At 51.6% G+C, this 17914-nt stretch overlaps 1 protein-coding gene across 1 annotated transcript in view; it reads right to left on the bottom strand.

The window, feature by feature from the left end:
- The window catches only part of RNF144A (ring finger protein 144A), a 133166-nt gene extending 120685 nt beyond the window's left edge, over positions 1-12481 (bottom strand). Inside the window, exon 1 of the mRNA XM_040224911.1 lies at positions 12370-12481. The gene's annotated coding sequence lies outside the window, so the exon portion shown is untranslated. The remainder of the gene's footprint in view (positions 1-12369) is intronic.
- Between the last annotated feature and the right edge of the window lie 5433 nt (positions 12482-17914).

Consider the following 17914-nt stretch of genomic DNA (forward strand, 5'->3'; position numbering starts at 1 on the left):
GACAATTAACCCGAGGCCAAAGGTCAAAGTCAATGGGCATGAGTTTGAGCAAACTCTGGGAGATAGTGAAGGACAGGGAAGCCTGGCGTGCTGCAGTCGTGGGGTCACAAAGAGTAGGACACGACCTAGAGACTGGACCACAAAAAGGTCAGGGTCAAGGCAGATTTCAAGGACTAAGGAGTTTAGTAAAAAAAAATGTTAAGTTCCTCTAAGGCATGCCCCTCATTTTACACATTAGACATAAAAGTCCACAGACTCTTGCATCTGTGTTGGGACTGAATGGAGCCAGCAGAACGGTTGAATCTGAGTAACACAGGCTGCTGAGAAGAGGATGGGCCCCACTGGGCAGGAATGTCAAGCATCTGGGACTAAACTCAAGAGAGAACAGTCCCGGTGACAATGAACTCTGCACAAGTCAGGCCTGGACCCGCTGCTGGCTGGCCCACCAGGGCTGGCTGCATCAAGTCCCCAGGCAGCCAGCCTCGAGAACAGGCAGGGCTGGCCACAGGGTCTGTGAACCACGAAAGAAAAGCACCTCCCCAAGTCCCTTCTTTAGATCGTCAGTCTAGGAAACCTAAAGAGAGCCACTTCTGTAATTTTAAATGTCCTGGTGAAGTGAAGTGAAGTGAAGTCACTCAGTCGTGTCCGACTCTTTTCGACCTCGCGGACTGTAGCCCACCAGGCTCCTCCGTCCATGGGATTCTCCAGGCAAAAATACAGGAGTGGGTTGCCATTTCCTTCTCCAGGGGATCTTCCCGATCCAGGGATTGAACCCGGGTCTCCCACATTGCAAGCAGACGCTTTAACCTCTGAGCCACATTTAAAAAAAAAAAAAGGAAAAGGAAGCAAAGGAAATTCATTTTAGTAATGTATTTAACTCAGTGTAGCCAAACTAAAATCGTTTCAACGTGTGATCAACTTCAACGTTATTAATGCGATACCCTGCATTCTGTTTTTCACACTAGATTTTGGAAACCAGACACTTTCCACACTCGGGGCACAGTTCACATGGGACTGGCTGCAGAGCAAGGGCTCAACAGCCCTGCCCTCTGCCCACTCTCCCCTCTCCCCAGCCCCCCTTTGGTTTGCTCCTACTGCACCAGCAAGAGAGCCTGCCCCCCCAGGGAGAAGGCTTATCTGCAAGGCCCCGGGACACAGCCCAAGGCCTCCCACCAGCACTCTGCAGTGGGCAAGGTCCTTCTGGATAAAGTCTGGGCCAGCTGCACGTGGCTGGAGAGGGGAAGAAAACAAGGTCACCAGCAAGGAAGCATGGCTGCAGGCCCAAGGAAAGGAATCCTAGGAGCGATTAAAGTATTAACAGATAAGACCGTTTCCAGCCACTCTGCTGAAGGAAGGACACGTTCATTTCAGGACAAACACTGCCGCTTGCACATTCCATAGCACAGGACCCAGCGAAGGACGGGGGCTGGATAAATATTTATTGAGCATATTAAAAGCATGCCCCTTAAGCTGGAGTTATTTCACAGAGAGGAGAAATGGAGAGTGAGTGATGTCGCTGGATGGAAATTCCTAGCTGTCCCAACTGGTTGTTTTCACTAGAGTGAAATTGACATTTCTTGTTATTGTTCAGTCACTAAGTCGTGTCCCACTCTTTGCGACCCCATGGACTGCAGCACCCCAGGCTTCCCTGTCCTTCACCATCTCCTGGAGTTTGTTCAAATTCATGTCCACTGAGTCAGAGATGCCATCCAACCATCTCATCCTTTGTCACCCCCTTCTCCTGCCCTCAATCTTTCCCAGCATCAGGGTCTTTTCCAATGAGTTGGCTCTTGGCATCAAGTGGCCAAAGTATTGGAGCTTCAGCTTTAGCATCAGTCCTTCCAGTGAATATTCAGGACTGATTTCCTTTAGGATGGACTGGTTGGATCCCCTTGCTGTTCTTCTCCCAACACCACAGTTCAAAAGCATCAATTCTTTAGCAGTCAGCCATCTTTATGGTCCAACTCTCACATCTGTACATGACTACTGGAAAAACCATAGCTTTGACTATATGGACCTTTGTCGGTAAAGTGATGTCTCTTCTTTTTCATACACTGTCTAGGTTTCTCATAGCTTTTTTCTTCCAAGGAACAAGCATATTCTAATTTCATGGCTGCAGTCTCTGTCCACAGTGATTTTGGAGCCCAAGAAGATAAAAATCTGTCACTGTTTCCACCTTCCCCCCATCTATTTGCCATGAAGTGATGGAACCAGATACCATGACCTTAGTTTTTTGAATGTGCAGTTTAAAAGCAGCCTTTTCACTCTCCTCTTTTACCCTCATCAAGAAGCTCTTTAGTCCCTCTTCACTTTCTGCCACTGGAGTAGTATCATCTGCCTTTCTGAAGTTGTTGATATTTCTTCTAGCAATCTTGATCCCAGCCTGTGAGGTCATCCAGCCTGTTATTTCACATGACGTAGTCTACATATAAGTTACTGAAATTTACAAAACTGCAAAAGTGTAAGAGATTGATACCTGTCTTGCTAATCACTGATCTTGTTGGTCAACTTAAGTGTTAGTTGCTCAGTCGTGTCTGACTCTTTGGGACCCCACGGACTCTAGCCCACCAGACTCCTCTGTTCGGGGAATTCTCCAGACAAGAATACTGCCATTTAAGAAGCCATTCCCTTCTCCAAGGGATCTTCCCAACCCAGGGATCGAACCAGGATCTCCTGCATTACAGACAGATTCTTTATCATCTGAACCACCAGGGAAGCTCTCAGAACCTAAGAGTTGAGAGTCATGTTTTATTCAGTGTGAATTATTAAGACTTTAAGCCAGAGAGACAGCATCTCAAGTGACCCTGAGGGAACCGCTCTGAGGAGGCAAGGGGAGGAGCCAGGTTACACAGAAATTTTGCAACAAAGGGCAGGTAGTCCAAACATCAAAAGATTATTGTTCATTAAAGAAAACCACACATCGCAAGTTAAGGATTTTAGTGTTTTTCTAATGCGGGACACACAGGTTCAATCCCTGGTTTGAGAAGATGCCCTGAAGGAAGAAATGGCAACCCACTCCAGTATTCTTACCTGAGAAATCCCATGGACAGAGATGCCTGGTAGCCTGCAGTTCATGGGGTCACAAACAGTCGGACACGACTGAGCACGCAGACACACAGGGCACTCGTGCACGTCTGGGAAGATGCAAGAGTCTGGGCTCATCGAAATCATTCCTTTCATTTGCATCTCAGCTACTGGGGCCAGTATCTTGTGTTTTCACAACCTGGTTCCCCTGGGGAGCTCCCTGTGTTGAGTGGCTGTGGTCTGATGGCTGTTAGAGTGCATGTCTTCTTCTCCTTCCTGAGTACCCTTAGGGCTCACCAGCCCTCACTGGAGGGCTGCAATCGCTGATGACTGTGGCATCCTTGTTTACTGATAAGGCAAGAAATATTCCATTTCTCACGTTCTAGAAAAGCTTCATCAGCCCCCTACCTGCCCTCTCCCCATGCCCTCACCTTCAGTCTACTCCTTAATCTACCTTTGAACCCCCAGGACCAAAAAGGTTTTGCCAAATGAATGAATGAAATGAACACAAAGAATGGATGGATGGATGAGATTGTTTCTGGACCTGAATGTCTCTGAAGGGAACAGATGCCTACTAAGTTCACCAAACATTCACTGAGCACCTGCTGTGTAGCAGGTACCACGTGCCAGGAGTTAGAGGGAATCAGAATTGAACAGGACAGGGCCATGCTTTTCTGGCCCCTCAGTTCAGTTCAGTTCAGTTCAGTCGCTCAGTCGTGTCCGACTCTTTGCGACCCCATGGGCTGCAGCACGCCAGGCTTCCCTGCCCATCACCGACTTTCCAGAGCTTGCTTAAATTCATGTCCATCGACTCAGTGAGGCCATCTGGCCCTCACCACACCCAAAACCAGAAATACCCACGGAGGTTTGGGTGTGCTGGCACCACACTGGAGAGACACCAAGAATATTTAAACCCCATGCACCATAGGCTGGATGTCACTCCGTTTGGATTCCTGTCTTTCAAAGAAGATCAGGTAAGAGCAGCAAAGATGATTATTAGATAGCAGTCCAGCCACGCAACACGCCAGGAGCTCGGTCCTGTCCTGTCCCACCTGCCTGAGACCACCCTCCCTGCTCCTGCAACCTCTCGCTTCCTTGGCTTCTCTCACTCCCACCAGGAGCCACCCAGCCCAGAGCAATGAGACAGGAACAGAGGCAGCCACACACTTTCAGAGAAGGTGGCTTCCACGATTAAAACACAGACACATGGATCCGACACCAACTGCCCCTCTCCGGAGACCTGAACATGGATGAAGAGTGCAGCCTGGGGAGCTATCTGGCACCAGAGCCTGGCACAGAACGGGGCTGCCTCAAGAAGACCCTAGTCCTCGGGGCAGCTGACCCAAGGCCAGCAACTGGCCTCTTCTGGGGCTTGTCACCACACACAGGGAGCACCCTGTTGCTGACCAAACACACAGTAACGTACAAGGACATAAGCACATGTACTCCGTGGTACTGGGAGATGCATGCTATGGGCTGAACCGTGTCTCCAAAACACACACTGAACTCCGAGGCCCTGGCATCGGAGGGAACGTGACCTTACCTGGGTCTCAGAGGATGATCAGCAGTGGGGGGTCTCACCCCCAGCATGACTGGTGATGAAACATTTTTGCCTATCTTAGTCCATCCGGACTTCCTTAATAAAAAAAAAAATCCCACAGATGCAGCGGCTTGTAAACGCAGACACCCATCTCTCACAGATGAGGAGCCTGGGCTTCCAAGATCAAGGTGCCAGGGGATTCAGTGTCTGGTGACAGCCACCTTCCAGCCCAAGACAGTTGTTCTGTCGCTGTGTCCTCCCACGGAGAAGGAGCTAGAGAGCTCCCTGGGGTCTATTTTAAAAGGCCACTAACCCTGTTCGTGACTACTGGAAAACCCACAGCTTTGACTATACCCACCCTTGTCAGCAAAGCGATGTCTCTGCTTTTTAATAAGCTGTCTAGGTTGGTCACAGCTTTCCTTCCAAGGAGCAAGAGTCTTTTAATTTCATGGCTGCAGTCACTGTCCACAGTGATTTTGGAGACAAAGAAAATAAAATCTCTCACTGCCTCCTGCTTCCAGTGTTCTTCCTTCTATTTACTACGAAGTGATGGGTGCTAATAAGTTCCAGTCCTGTGCCATCTGATAGGAAGAGCCGACCCACTGGAAAAGATTCTGATGCTGGGAAAGATTGAGGGCAGAAGGACAATGGGATAGCAGAGGATGAGATGGTTAAACAGCATCACCAACTCGATGGACATGAGTTTGAGCAAGCTCCAGGAGATAGTGGAGGGCAGAGAAGCCTGGCGTGCTGCAGTCTACGGGGTCGCAAAGAGTCAGACGTGACTTTGCGACTGAACAATAACCCTATTCTTGAAGTCCCCGCCCTCATCACCTCCCAAAGTCCCCACCTCCCAGCAACATCCCACTGGGGATTACGTTTCAATACACGAATTCGGGGGCACACAAACCCTGGGTCTATAGCATCACTCCCTGCTTGGGGACAAGAGAGAAGTTAGGAAGGAAGCAGTGAGTGAGACTGAGATGTTAGAGGGAAAATAAACTTGGAAACAGAGGTAATTTCTTAGGGTCCCAGGAGCTGATGGAATAAAGATCCTATTTTTCTTCCTTCTAATACATCTGCCCCAGCCAATACTCTGTCTCCCACAACAAGCCCGTCTCAGTTCTCAAGGCCCCCAGCTAAGGCTCGGTGGAGACATAAAGAAGAAAGAAGAGCCTGAGCTCCCAGCAGGGACAGCCAGCTCTGTCTGGTCCGCAGCAGCCCTGGGACCACCTCACCCTGCCAAGCGATTAGGAAGAAATACACAGTTCCCGCCAACAAATTTAAATTATCCCAAGGCGCCCAGCTCTGAAAGTCTGCAGGGAGCTCTTTTGTTCCATTTCTTAGGACTGTTCTGAGCAGTGCATGTGCTACCAAGAAGTGCTGTGTGGCAATAGGGGTGTCAGGAAAAATTAATTTATGGGACTGTTTGTTTCTTTATGTTCTCAATGGCATAACAAACAGCCGCCCCCCCCCACCTCCCCCCCCCCCCCGCCCAGGGTCTCTGCAGACCTTCAAAACTTGCCAGAGCAAAGCTGCTCCTGGAACACACAGCCTACCACCAGCTTCTGGATGCAAACTGGCCCCGTGCACAGAAGGAGAGGGGAAGACATCCAAGAAACAGACTCCCCGGGGACAGAGAACAGGATCACTGCCCTGGGTCATCTCACACACCCTGGATGCACCGACCCTCTGACCGTTCCGCACATCCACGTGAAGCGAGGGTCCCCACCACGTTCACCTGAAAAACACTCTTTCCAGAAAATCTAGGCACCTCTTTACCTAGAGCACCTCTCCCTCCCATTAGAAAGATCCAGACTCACAAGGCCGATGGAAACTCACCCCCAGCCCAGGGTCCCCGACATCCTCAAGAACGCATCCTCTTTGCCCCCTCTCACACCAGCACAGGGCGCCCCCTTATCCAGTGACCCTTCTTCAAGGTCTACCCACCTTCACCCCACTTCCCAGCAGTCATTTCTTCACTGGAGTTCCAATAACACCCACCTGGGTGGGCCCTGGCCGGGGGGGGGTCACCGTCCCCCCATCAAGTCTCCCTAGCTGGGCCCTGTACAACCCCCTCCCCGTCTCGACCTCCCTGAGCCATGGAGCTCAGGCCACCTGGCCCCCTCCAACCGGTCCATGCAAGGCTTGCCACCTAACTCTGGAACTGGGGTGCCTGCTGCCCCCACATCCAGGCAACCCGGGACTGTCCAGCCCACCCCGCAACGTCCCAGAAGGCCCACCCGCGGGCTGGGTCCTGCGGTGCACCAAACATCCCACAAGCCAACATCCCACCCACCTCAGCCCCACACAGTTCTGCGGTGTCCTTCTCTGTGGCTGGACCTCCCCAAAGACAGAGCACATCTCTATTTGTTCAGATCCTGCTGGAGAACAGAACATGAGCCCGGATCCCATCTCCTCGTCGATAACCTACCCCACGTTCCCTTCTGGACCAGGTTTCTTTCCCTTGGATTCAATCACGGAGCAAAAATGCATTTAGAGATACCATGACGGGCACTGAGGGAATGTTAAAATGAATAGGTCCCTACATTTGTAGGGCCTGCAATTTAGTAAAGGAAGGATAAAGTTACAGAAAAATTAGATTAGAGAGCTTAAGTGCAATTCCAGGTTCTGAAAAAAAGTCGCCGTAGAAACACCTGGTAGAGAAGAGGCTCCCAGCTCACAGCAGGAGGAAGATAGATGCTCGGGCTGGAAAGGGAAGGGGCCTGATGGGGCTCCCGGGCCTGCATTCTTCCCTCTCTGCTCCACGCCTGCCTTTCCTCCTCTGTAAGGCGCCACTGCTGGAGGGGTCGGCCTCCACGGCCCCCACATTGGTGATTCCACAGCTTTAAGAAAAAGGCAACATGCCTGTGGAGCCTGGAAGGATCATTAGGAATTTGACACCTCGAGGCGGAGGGAGAATGTTTCAGGGTCTAAGTGTGGAGGCTGAGAAGAGATCAGCGTGGAAAGATGGGCTGGAACCCAGGAGAAACTTACAGAGCCTCGATCCAGAGGCACAGCTGTGACTTCATGAGCAGCGGTGTCTCAGCCAGAAAGTTGTCAACTTTCTGGGTCAGTGGTGAGCCTGAAGGGGGTTGGGGAGCGGGGGAGAGACCCCACAGAGAAGGAACAAAGGTTGTCCCGGGATGTGACGCACGCCCGAATAGTTCTGGCTTCAGGACACCCACCGAAGAGACGACTGACCTTCAGGTGAAGGAGGCCCCTAACACAGAGGTCTGCACACTTTCCACCCACGAGCTGGGGGAGCAAAGAGCCTCTCTGTCCCGCAGGCTACCCTTCCTGCAGGCAGTGTGGACAAGCCTCACCAGGGAGGGGGGCCGCAGGGGATGGCTGGCAGGGCTACTCTGGAATGACGGAGCAACTGCAGAGAGGCCAACCATGGAGGGTGGGGAGCAGAACACACACATCACCTGCCGCCATCCGGGAGCCACTTCCCGGATGCAGAGACGGAGCATCAGGGAATGGCTCCCTGCCTGCCTGTGAGGCTAGCAGGTCAGCGGGAATCCGAGAGGCAGTCTCTGCTGCTCCTTGGGTGCAGCGGGCACAGTCCCACCTCCCTCCAGATCACCTTTAGACGCTGGCACCCCAACATCAAACATGCCCCGTTTCAAAGGACTGCTTGAATACTGACCCTCTGGAAACTAAAATATGTCCCAGGTCAACCGCTGTGCGGGAGGTGTTCCAAGGACACACGTGAAGCCCTGTTTAACCAATAACCTAGCCTGAGAGAGAGAGTCAGTATTTTGGTTTGGAATCCTTTGCCCCAGCAGCTCTGCTGTGTCCTGGCCTGCAGGGCGGAGCTGGCAGGAACAGGGGTGACCTCAGCTGCACTGGCATCCTTCAGAGGCCTCACTTCCAGCTCGGTGCTCACCCATCAGGTCGGGCTGCCACCCCCTGGGGAATCACGGCAGCCTTGCTCAGGTGACCCTGCAGACAGAGCCAGCAGACCCTGGGCTGCGGCTGGGCTTCCTCTCATCTTCCCGGGACACCCTCTCCTCTACAAGCAAACTGGCGGGATGGGGGCGGGGGCGGGAGAGAGAGAAAAGAAACCAAAGAACTCGCGCTGGTGGCAGCTGGGGGTCTTGCTTTGAACAGGATTCAGAGACAGGGTCACTCCCCAGGACAAATCCAGCACAGCCCCACTACCCCAGCCAGAAGTTCCCTGCACCCCCAGGCAGCTTCTTGCTGCTCTCGGGCCCAGCCTGTGACCCTGACCTTCTCATCTGCCTGCCAACGAGGACTCGTCCTCAAGACCCAGCCTGCCTCACCAGCTCCAGAGGGCAAAACTCCTCACCATGCTCCCCTGCACTGTGCGTACCGACCCCAGCGCTAGAACAATCTGTGACTGGCTGCTTCCCAACCCCCAGACCGTAGCCTCCTCAAGGACAAGGAATATACCTTTTTTCCAAGGGTCTCTGAGTTCCACGCCTGCTTTAGCATGTACCAAGTGCCTGGTATTGGACTCCATAAGGGCTCCTTAAGCCTCTCCCCTCCCCTGTAGATCGGGGAAGGTAGTGATGCCTGTCCTTCCTACAGGCCACCTGAGAATTGGGTCCACAGCACTCAGAGCCCTTCCCATCAGCACCTGGTGATGGAAAGGCTAAATGAATGTCCACTGCTTCCTGGTTTTCCAAAGTCAGACCCCAAGAGACTGCATATCACCTAGTTGTCACGGTTCATCACGCCATCCAGGAACTTACTTTCTCCTAACCCTGCATCCAGCTCATCAGTTTGCTCTTAGAGAAAGCCCTGCTCTCTCTGCACCTGCAGGCTAATCAGGAAACACCATCAGATCCAGGCTTTAGACTCCAGGAAAGAAAGAAGATACAGACTCTCATCATCAAGGAACGACCCTCTTCAAAGCCCCATCTCTCAACTTATCATCTCTGAGGAAAACTATTGTTCTGAAACTGATACATATATATAAATATTTATATATATATAATTTTTTATCTTGCAAAATTTCTTAAAAATGGTTGCACTGTAAAGACTGATGCTCCTGGAAGAGACCTTTAAAGCAGCACATTCTTATATCCGGATCTTGACGATCATTTAGACCAACATCTTAATTTCACAGTGCGGGGAAACTGGGGCCACACAAGGTAGTTAACACACTTGCTCAAGGTCACAGAGCTGGGTTAGAAAGTTGTACACGCTCTGTCCTTCAGCTGAACTCCCCAGCAGGTATATGAACAGTTGCTTCCATTTAATTTCTTCACCTAATTAAGAAAAGGTATCCATGTGTGTCAGTGATGCAGAAACAAAGGAGAGAGGAGACCGCTTCCAGAAATGATGACCTCAGATGACTTTGTCATCTCAAAGGAAAGAACCTTCAACTCAGTCCTTGGACCTCGAAGGTAGGAAACTCCCCCAAGTGAGTGTGGACAGGGTCCATCTTCCGTCGAAGCATCTCATTCTACTCACAGCCTCCTGGCTGCCCGACGGTCCACACCCCAGGGACCCAAGGCAGGTCCTCACTTGGCCAGATCCCCTGGGAGAGTCATCTGGAGTGGCTCCAGATCGGCAGACCCCAAGGGCAGCGGACACATCTGCATCCTCCCAGTTTAAGCATGGAGCCAGAGAGAGAACAGCAGACCATCAGGAGGGCTGGTGCGGGGACCAAGCTGGCCACGGCTCTCTTTGTGGCCGCGCCCCTGACCTCCCCCTCCAGTCCGCAGTGTCCTCAGTCACAATGGGCGGCTGGGCTGGGGATCTGTGATGACCAGTGAGCTCTGTGATGCTCACTCTCCGTGTGGACAGACTTTCCCTGTCTCCACACCAGAGAGAGAGAGGCTCCTAAGAGGGAGATGAAATTTGCACAAAAGAAGGCAGTGGGGCCAAACCATGAACCACAGTGGAAAACACAGGCGACGTGGCTCCCGGCGTCTGGCCGAATGGCACGTTCACCCCACTGAATGCCAGCAGCTTCTACTGAAGTGTGGGAGGTCCCTTCCGAGTCCCAAACCACATGGAGTCCACAGGCCAAGCCCTGTACTCGGGCAAGGATCTGGGTGCGATGAGCACACTTGATTAAAGCCAGGGCACTGGACAAGCTTATAAAACACAGGAGTTTGAAAGTGCTCGTGCAAGTCTCAACACCCCCATCTTTCAGGCCCCTGGGAGCCCACATCATCACCCACTGGCCACAGCTCTACCCCCAGCATCTGACTGGTCCATCTGTTTCTCTTCCAAGGATCCTGACATTTGAACCAGAGCTTCTTTTTACACAAACTTCCAAACTCCAATGGTGCTGGATCTGGAAAACTCCCCTCCCATTAAAATTAGGTTGTTTGCATCTTGCTTTTTCCTGAGGTTCTCAAGCCTTGCCTGACCTTTCTTGAGAAGTACCAGGGGGACTAAAAGCCACACCTTCCACAACAGACAGCAAGGTTCGCTCCCCACCCCTCAAGCTGCCTTCCCCACTCTCAGTGGGGGCCCAGCCCACTCTGTGAACCATCCAGAACCATCGATGGCTCCCACTGCCACAGGATCAAGGCCATAAGTTGGCCTGGAATTCAACATTTCACCACCTACCCTCACCTGACCACAATAGTCATAATTCCTTTGCACTCTCTAGAAAATAATAAAAGTAAGATTTGAAAAAGCACTAGAAACCCTTAGAAGACCAGGAAAGGGGGATTTCGGTTCCCTTTCCTGAGAACCTGCTCTCGGCACCATCCCAGAGGGACCACATCCAAGGAGCACACGGGCTGCAGGTCAGAAGAAAAGGTCAAGGCACACACCTGTGTCCCTTCTCCCTTCCTCCAATGGCCAGTTCCCTCTGGCCACCCAGAACCTGTCCCACCTCGAAGCTCTGACTCAATTCCGTCTTCACCAGCAGTCCAGACCCTCCCTCCCCAGCCTCTCCCTCCTGGTAAGTCCCAGGGTTCTCAGGCAGGAGGTCCTCACCTTGCTCTCTGGGTCTCACACTTTCTTTATCCACAGGGCTAATCTGCCCTGCCCCTGGCCAGGTTGCCTGGAATGCGTCCTTATCAGATCCCTAGGCCCCACTCTTGGGGAAAGGGCTTCCTTCCCACCATCAGAGCAAGAAGTGAGTCTGTTTCCAGTTCGGAGACCAGATTCCCCTCATCCCACGGAGGGCAGGAGCCCCTGGGGATAGTCCCCTGGGTTCCCTCACCCAACCTTAAGGCCTGGCAGGAGGCCAGCACAAGCTATTTGTGGACTGGGCTTTTTATGATGATTGTGCCTGTTCGCTGGGAAGAGGGCAGGGAGAGAGAACTTTTGGAGCTGGACATCTACGAGATCATGAGGGTGCAGTGAGTAACCCCTTCCTCCTCGGGACCTGATCGTCCAGATTCGCAGGAGGCCCAGAGCTGGATGCCCAGGACAGGGCAGGGGAGCCGGGGAGCCTGCCGGAGGGTAGGATGGGGGGTGGGAGGTGGCGGAGAACTTTCCGCGCGCCCCTGGGGAGGGGAAGGTTTGGAGGGACCCGGGCGGCCGCGGTCCTGGGAGCCGGGATGTGCACCGGGTAGGACGCGGCGCTGGCCCACCGCGGCCCGGCTGACCTGCCCGCCGCCTGCCCGCGCCCCGCCGGATCGCCCCGGCCAGACCCCATTGGCCGCCCCCGCCGCCCCCGGGACCCGCCGGAGCGCCGGGACGCGGCGGCACCCGGGCCACCCAAGGGCAGGGCCGGGGAGGCGCCCCTGGCGGGGATGGATTGGCCGTCGTCGCCGCCGGATCCGCTCGGCACGGCCACCTCCCCCGGGGCCCTGGGCCGCGCCCGCCCCAGCGAGGCCGACACAAAGGGGCTGCGCGTCACCCACCTGATCCCGCGCGTCCGGGGTCCGGGGGTTGGGGGCCGCCGCTCCTGCTCGGCCGCGGGCGGGGCTCCGAGCGCCGAGGTCCGCGGTCCGAGGCCGGCTGTCCGCGCCGCCCCGCGCGGAGCCGCCCTTTATTCCCGCCCGCCCTCCAGCCGGGGCGCGCGGCCCGCGGGGGGAGACTGGGCGGCGGCGCCGCGCGGCACAAAGACGCGGGGCGCACGGGCTCGGCCCCCGCCCCGCCCGGCGCGCAGCGCCCCCTGCCGCCCGCGCGAGGCCCGCGGGGACCCAGGCTCCCCCAGGACCGCCCGGACCCCAGGCTGCCCGGAGGAACGCCGCGGCCTCGGTTAGGTGACAGCCAGAAGACGGGGGCCCTGATGCCGACGCTCGGGGGCACAAAGATCCGCAAGCTGGGAGAGGAATGGGGGACCCAAAACACTCTTAGCGCGGCGATAGAAAGAGAACCGGGCCGGGCCGCCTCGGACCAGATCCGGGCTCCCGGAACCTGGGCTCCATGCCCTGGCAGGCACCGTGAGTAAAGGCTGAGGCCCTTTCTAAGCTAGCATCTCATCATCGCGCCAAAGGTCTTTGCCTCCCGGTACCTGACCTGCTGGACGGATGGAGCACCGGGCTCGTCCGGTCCTTCGGCTCCGTGGATTCCCGAGTTCCAGTCTGGGCTGTTGACTTCCTCTGCCTTAGCGTTTAGAGCTTGTTAGAGCCAAAGGTATTTGAAGGTAGAATTTTCCTGTAAGATTTCTCCTTGCCACTCCCCCTAGTAACTAGAAGTTACACAGGTATTTAATTCTGTCTCCAGCACGCGTACCTGAACAAAACCTACTGATGTGTATGAAAGAATGCTTCCTTCAATACATAGATTCGTCTCCCGAAGTATGGGAAAACCCACCCTCACCGCTTTCGTCCTTAACACCACACCCTCCAGTGTTGACTCTGCAGTCTAGTACCATCACCTAATGGGCTCAGTGACCTTAACTGAGCAAGTTAGTTAACTTCTTTGTGTTTTGATTTTCTTATCTGAAAACTACTAATGGTCATAGAAGTCATAGAGATCTTGGCAGGGATTAAATAAGGAAAATAAGCAAAGAGCATTCTCAACATAACTGGAAAATTGTAAGGATTCCATAATCGTTAGCTGTACTTCCTCTCATTTCCCACCAAACTACAATATTCTTAGCTATCTTGACACTGCATAATTTATCTTCCTCTACTACATACACATCTTTTAAAATAATAATAATAATAAATCTGTCTCATCTACACTGAGAAATTATTCTGGTAACTTCTCAAAATATGAATCCCTCCCCAAATATGAATGAGAGCTTCTGACGTCTCTGTCAAATTCTTTGCATAAATGTCATCATTCAAGAAAGAAGGCACAATGGGAAGAATTCTAACAACACTTGGTTACCCCAGCCTCTCACCAGAAGATGAAAATGGTTCTGCATAAACGCCTGAGCTTCACAGAAAATATATTCGGCCCTTCTGTACAGGGGTTGTGGAGCCAGGAAAGCACTGGTGCAATACTGCTTATGAATGAAGGGATGGATGGATGAGAGCAAGTATCCGGGGAAGTGATGAATGTGTCCACACGGATGCAGATGCTTCTGTAGTTACCAGGGGCTTGGGAATCAAGCCTGGGGGAGGGGGGAGGTTGGCAAGGAGAGGGTTGATGTACAAAACCAACCTCTCATTCAATTGTGTCATTGAGCCTTTGTGTCTCTTGCAAGTGCTTAAGCAGTGATGTGTATGTGTGTGACTGTGTGTGTGAGGTCGTTCCCATGTTTGTTTGTCTTTGTTAACCTGCTTGTTGTTGGGGAGATGGGGAAAGACAGCATCATCATTGATAACACAGTTTGCAGCAGGCCGTGCCCTGAATTTCAAAAGTTTCAGGACTTTTCTCTATGAAGTCTTCCTAACCCATCACTGCTTTCCCCATCTCCAGATGTCTGGAGTTGTGTAATAGTTCATTTGTTTCCATGGCATCTGTTAGACTTCATGTTTTGGATATTTACTGTCTGATTTTTAGGTCATAAGAGTCTGTAGATGAGAAATGAAGTAAATTTTCTATTGAATTTCCCAGAGGGCCTTGGGCATAGTAAGTGCTCAGTAAATGTAGATGAGTCCTCTGCCCTGAGCCGTGTCCTTCCTAGTTCTCTCCAAGGAGCTGCCTGTATCTCTCGAGGTCACATCCACCCATCACTGATTGATTTTCAGTCCATTCCTCCCATGGCTTTCAACCGTCTCACCCAGACGTTTGTTGTGTCAAACTCATTTTTAAAAATACCCACTGTTGCTAAGCGCTTGTGCCTGTAGGCAGCATGACTCATAGTTCTGAAGAAGCCCCTTGTTGATTACCTACTGAGGGCAAGATTGTGTGCTAGGTTGTTGCCAGGGAGTCAATGCCCCAGCAAATGGTCCAGAGGCTGGAGAAATGGAAATCCATCAGGAAGTTCCTTCTCTAGCTACAAAACTGAGTGAAGATCAAGATTCATTTGGTGGCTTAAATTTAAACCTTTTCAGGCAGTAGAGTTTGCATGGGTTCATAATCACACATTCTGAAAGTCCAGAACATTCACATTTCTTTAATTTTAAAAATTGCCTTAAATTCAATTCCTTATTTCTGGAGGGTAGCAGGCAATTAAATGTCAGCTGTTGCTCTAATTGTCTCTCCCTGGAGGCCCATGGGTCCCTGGCGGGTTTTATGGTGCTGGGATCCAGGGTGTAACCCTTCATGCTCAGCCCATCTCCCTGTCTCTCTAGAAGGCTCCTTCCCTGAGTCCTGGGTCCCTTCCAAGCAGGCTACGCTCAGTTTCTCTACCAGGGGCCCAGCTTCCCAGGTGAGCCAGAAAGCTGCAAGTTTCCTCACCTCCCAGGGCAATGCAAAGTCTCTGCTGCTCTGAAGGACTCTTAGGAAAGCTTTTCTTGTCCAACCCCTGCCTCCATTCCCACAAACACCTCCCCTCTTTCTTTCCCAGCCTTGTTGTTGTTCAGTCACTAAGTCGAGTCTGACTCTTAGTGATTCTATGGACTACAGCATGCCAGATTTCCCTGTCCTTCACTATCTCCCGAAGTCTGCTGTAACATACATCCATGGAGTCGGTGATGCCATCCAACAATCTCATCCTCTACTGCCCCCTTCTCCTCCTGCCCTCAGTCTTTCAGAGGACTTCCCTGGTGGGCTCAGATGGTAAAGAATCTGCCCACAATTCTCAAGGAAGAAAAAATAAAATTTAGGAAAGATAACACATGGAAAGGGGGAAATTCATCCTTGTAATCACATAGAAAGAGCACTGCTAAGGGTGAATTGGGCTTCCCTCATAGCTCATTCAGTAAAGAAACCACCTGCAATGCATGGGACCCTGGTTCAATTCCTAGGTTAGGAAGATCCGCTGGAGAAGGGAGAGGCTACCCACTCCGGTATTCTTGGGCTTCCCTGGTGGCTCAGCTGGTAAAGAATCTGCCTGCAGTGCAGGAGACCTGGGTTCGATCCCTGGGTTGGGAAGATCCCCTGGAGAAGGGAAGGGCTATCCACTCCAGTATTCTGGCCTGGAGAATTCCATGGACTGTATAGTTCATGGGGTTGCAAAGAGTCGGACACGACTGAGCAGCTTTCACTTTCAGGGGTGAATTGTGTCTCCAGATTCACAGGTTGAAGTGTTAGCCTACCCCACCTCCTGACATGAACTCATATGGAAATAGGGTCATTGCAGATGGAATTAGTTCAGATGAGGACATGCTAACTCAGTGAGGACATAGACTCAATGAACATCAGGTTGAGTAACCTCTGGGAGTTGGTGATGAACAGGGAGGTCTGGCGTGCTGCAGTCCATGGAGTCGCAAAGAGTCGGACACGACTGAGCGACTGAACTGAACTGAACTGAGGACATACTGGAGAAGAGTGGGCCCTAATCCACTATGACTGGTGTCTTCATACAAAGGGTAAATTTCAAGGGACTTCCCTGGGGGTCCAGTGGCTAAGACTCCATGCCCCAATGCAGGGAGCCTGGGTTCCACCTCTGGTCAGGGAACTAGGTACCACAAGCCACAGCTAAGAGTTTTCATGCCACAACTAAAGATCCTGAGTTCTGCAACTAAGAGCTGGCATAGCTGAATATATAAGTAGAAACAAATATTAAAAAACAAAGGGTAAATTTCAAAACAGGTACATAAAGGGGGCACTCTGAGAACATGAAGGGATGGAGATAAATTAATTTAAGCATCACTGAAGATTCCATCTGACCCCTGGAAGCTAGGAGAAGACCTGGAACAGCTTTGAGGTTCCTCTCAGCCCTCAGGAGGAACAAACCTTACTGGCCCCTTAATCTCAGACTTCTAGCCTCCATAACTGTGAGACAGTAAACTTCCATCATTTAAGCCACTGGGCCAATAGTATTTTGTTTCAGCACCCCCCAGCTCACTAAACAAACAGCTAGACAGTGCCCATGTGTAACTACAATTTAGAGAATAATTTCATAACAAAAATAAAAACATCATCAAAGGTCATAGCTGCTGCTGCTGCTAAAGTCACATCAGTTGTGTCTGACTGTACGACCCCATAGACGGCAACCCAACAGGCTCCTCTGTCCCTGGGATTCTCCAGGCAAGAGTACTGGAGTGGGTTGCCATTGCCTTCTCCAAAGGTCATAGATTATGTGCTAATAAGAAGATTTCCATGCTAGTAAAAGAGTAAAAATATTTTTCTGGCACCTCTCAGGAAATAGAGACATTTTCTCTCTTATTCACTAAGTCCAGCACAGTAAGAACAGGACACTTAATACATATTTATTGAATGAAATAGATGCATCTTGTCTTCCAGTCTTCTCTGCTAACTTGTCCTTCTATGTGGCTCAAATGCAAAGGCCACAGATGCTACATAAACATTTGGACCAGAGAGAAAGTTTCATCTCATCTTTTCATGTCACACATAGAAACACTGAGGTTGAAAGTGGTCCTTGAAGTTCCCAAGTTTACTGCCTACTAATGACTTACACGGTGCTGTTACTTGCTGTTACTCAAGGTTCTTGGCCAATTCAGTTTTACTATCTTACTTTTCTGGAATAATCAATAGGATATGACCCTTGTGGCTTGACAGAATTTTAAAAGGTTTTCCCACCTCTCAAGGAGTGATTAAGTTATATTCAACATTAGATAGACTTAACTATGGGCAGAAAGTTGATGCTCACTGAACACCCATGTGCTACTGCACAGGTCCCAGCCCCTTGCAGTTAGGAAGGAGCGTGTGACTTGTTTTGTTCACTAGACAATCAGCAAGACTGTCACTTCTGGGCTGAGACAGAGAGAGGAATTTCAAGACCTCTAACTGGCCTGGCTGGTCCCCATTACAGTAACCACACAGCCACCCACTGCGATGGTTGGACTCTAAAGCGAGCTCAGCCTGAGTCCTTGGATTGTCTCCTGTCAGGACAATTCCCAGGAGACATACAAGCCTGTGTTAAGCTATGGGAGTCTAATCTATACTTACTCATGCATTTGCTCCATACTGCTTTTGTTGTTTACTCACTAGTGATGTATA

The sequence above is a fragment of the Oryx dammah genome, unplaced genomic scaffold (assembly GCF_014754425.2).
Source record: "Oryx dammah isolate SB20612 unplaced genomic scaffold, SCBI_Odam_1.1 HiC_scaffold_25, whole genome shotgun sequence".
Lineage (NCBI taxonomy): Eukaryota > Metazoa > Chordata > Mammalia > Artiodactyla > Bovidae > Oryx > Oryx dammah.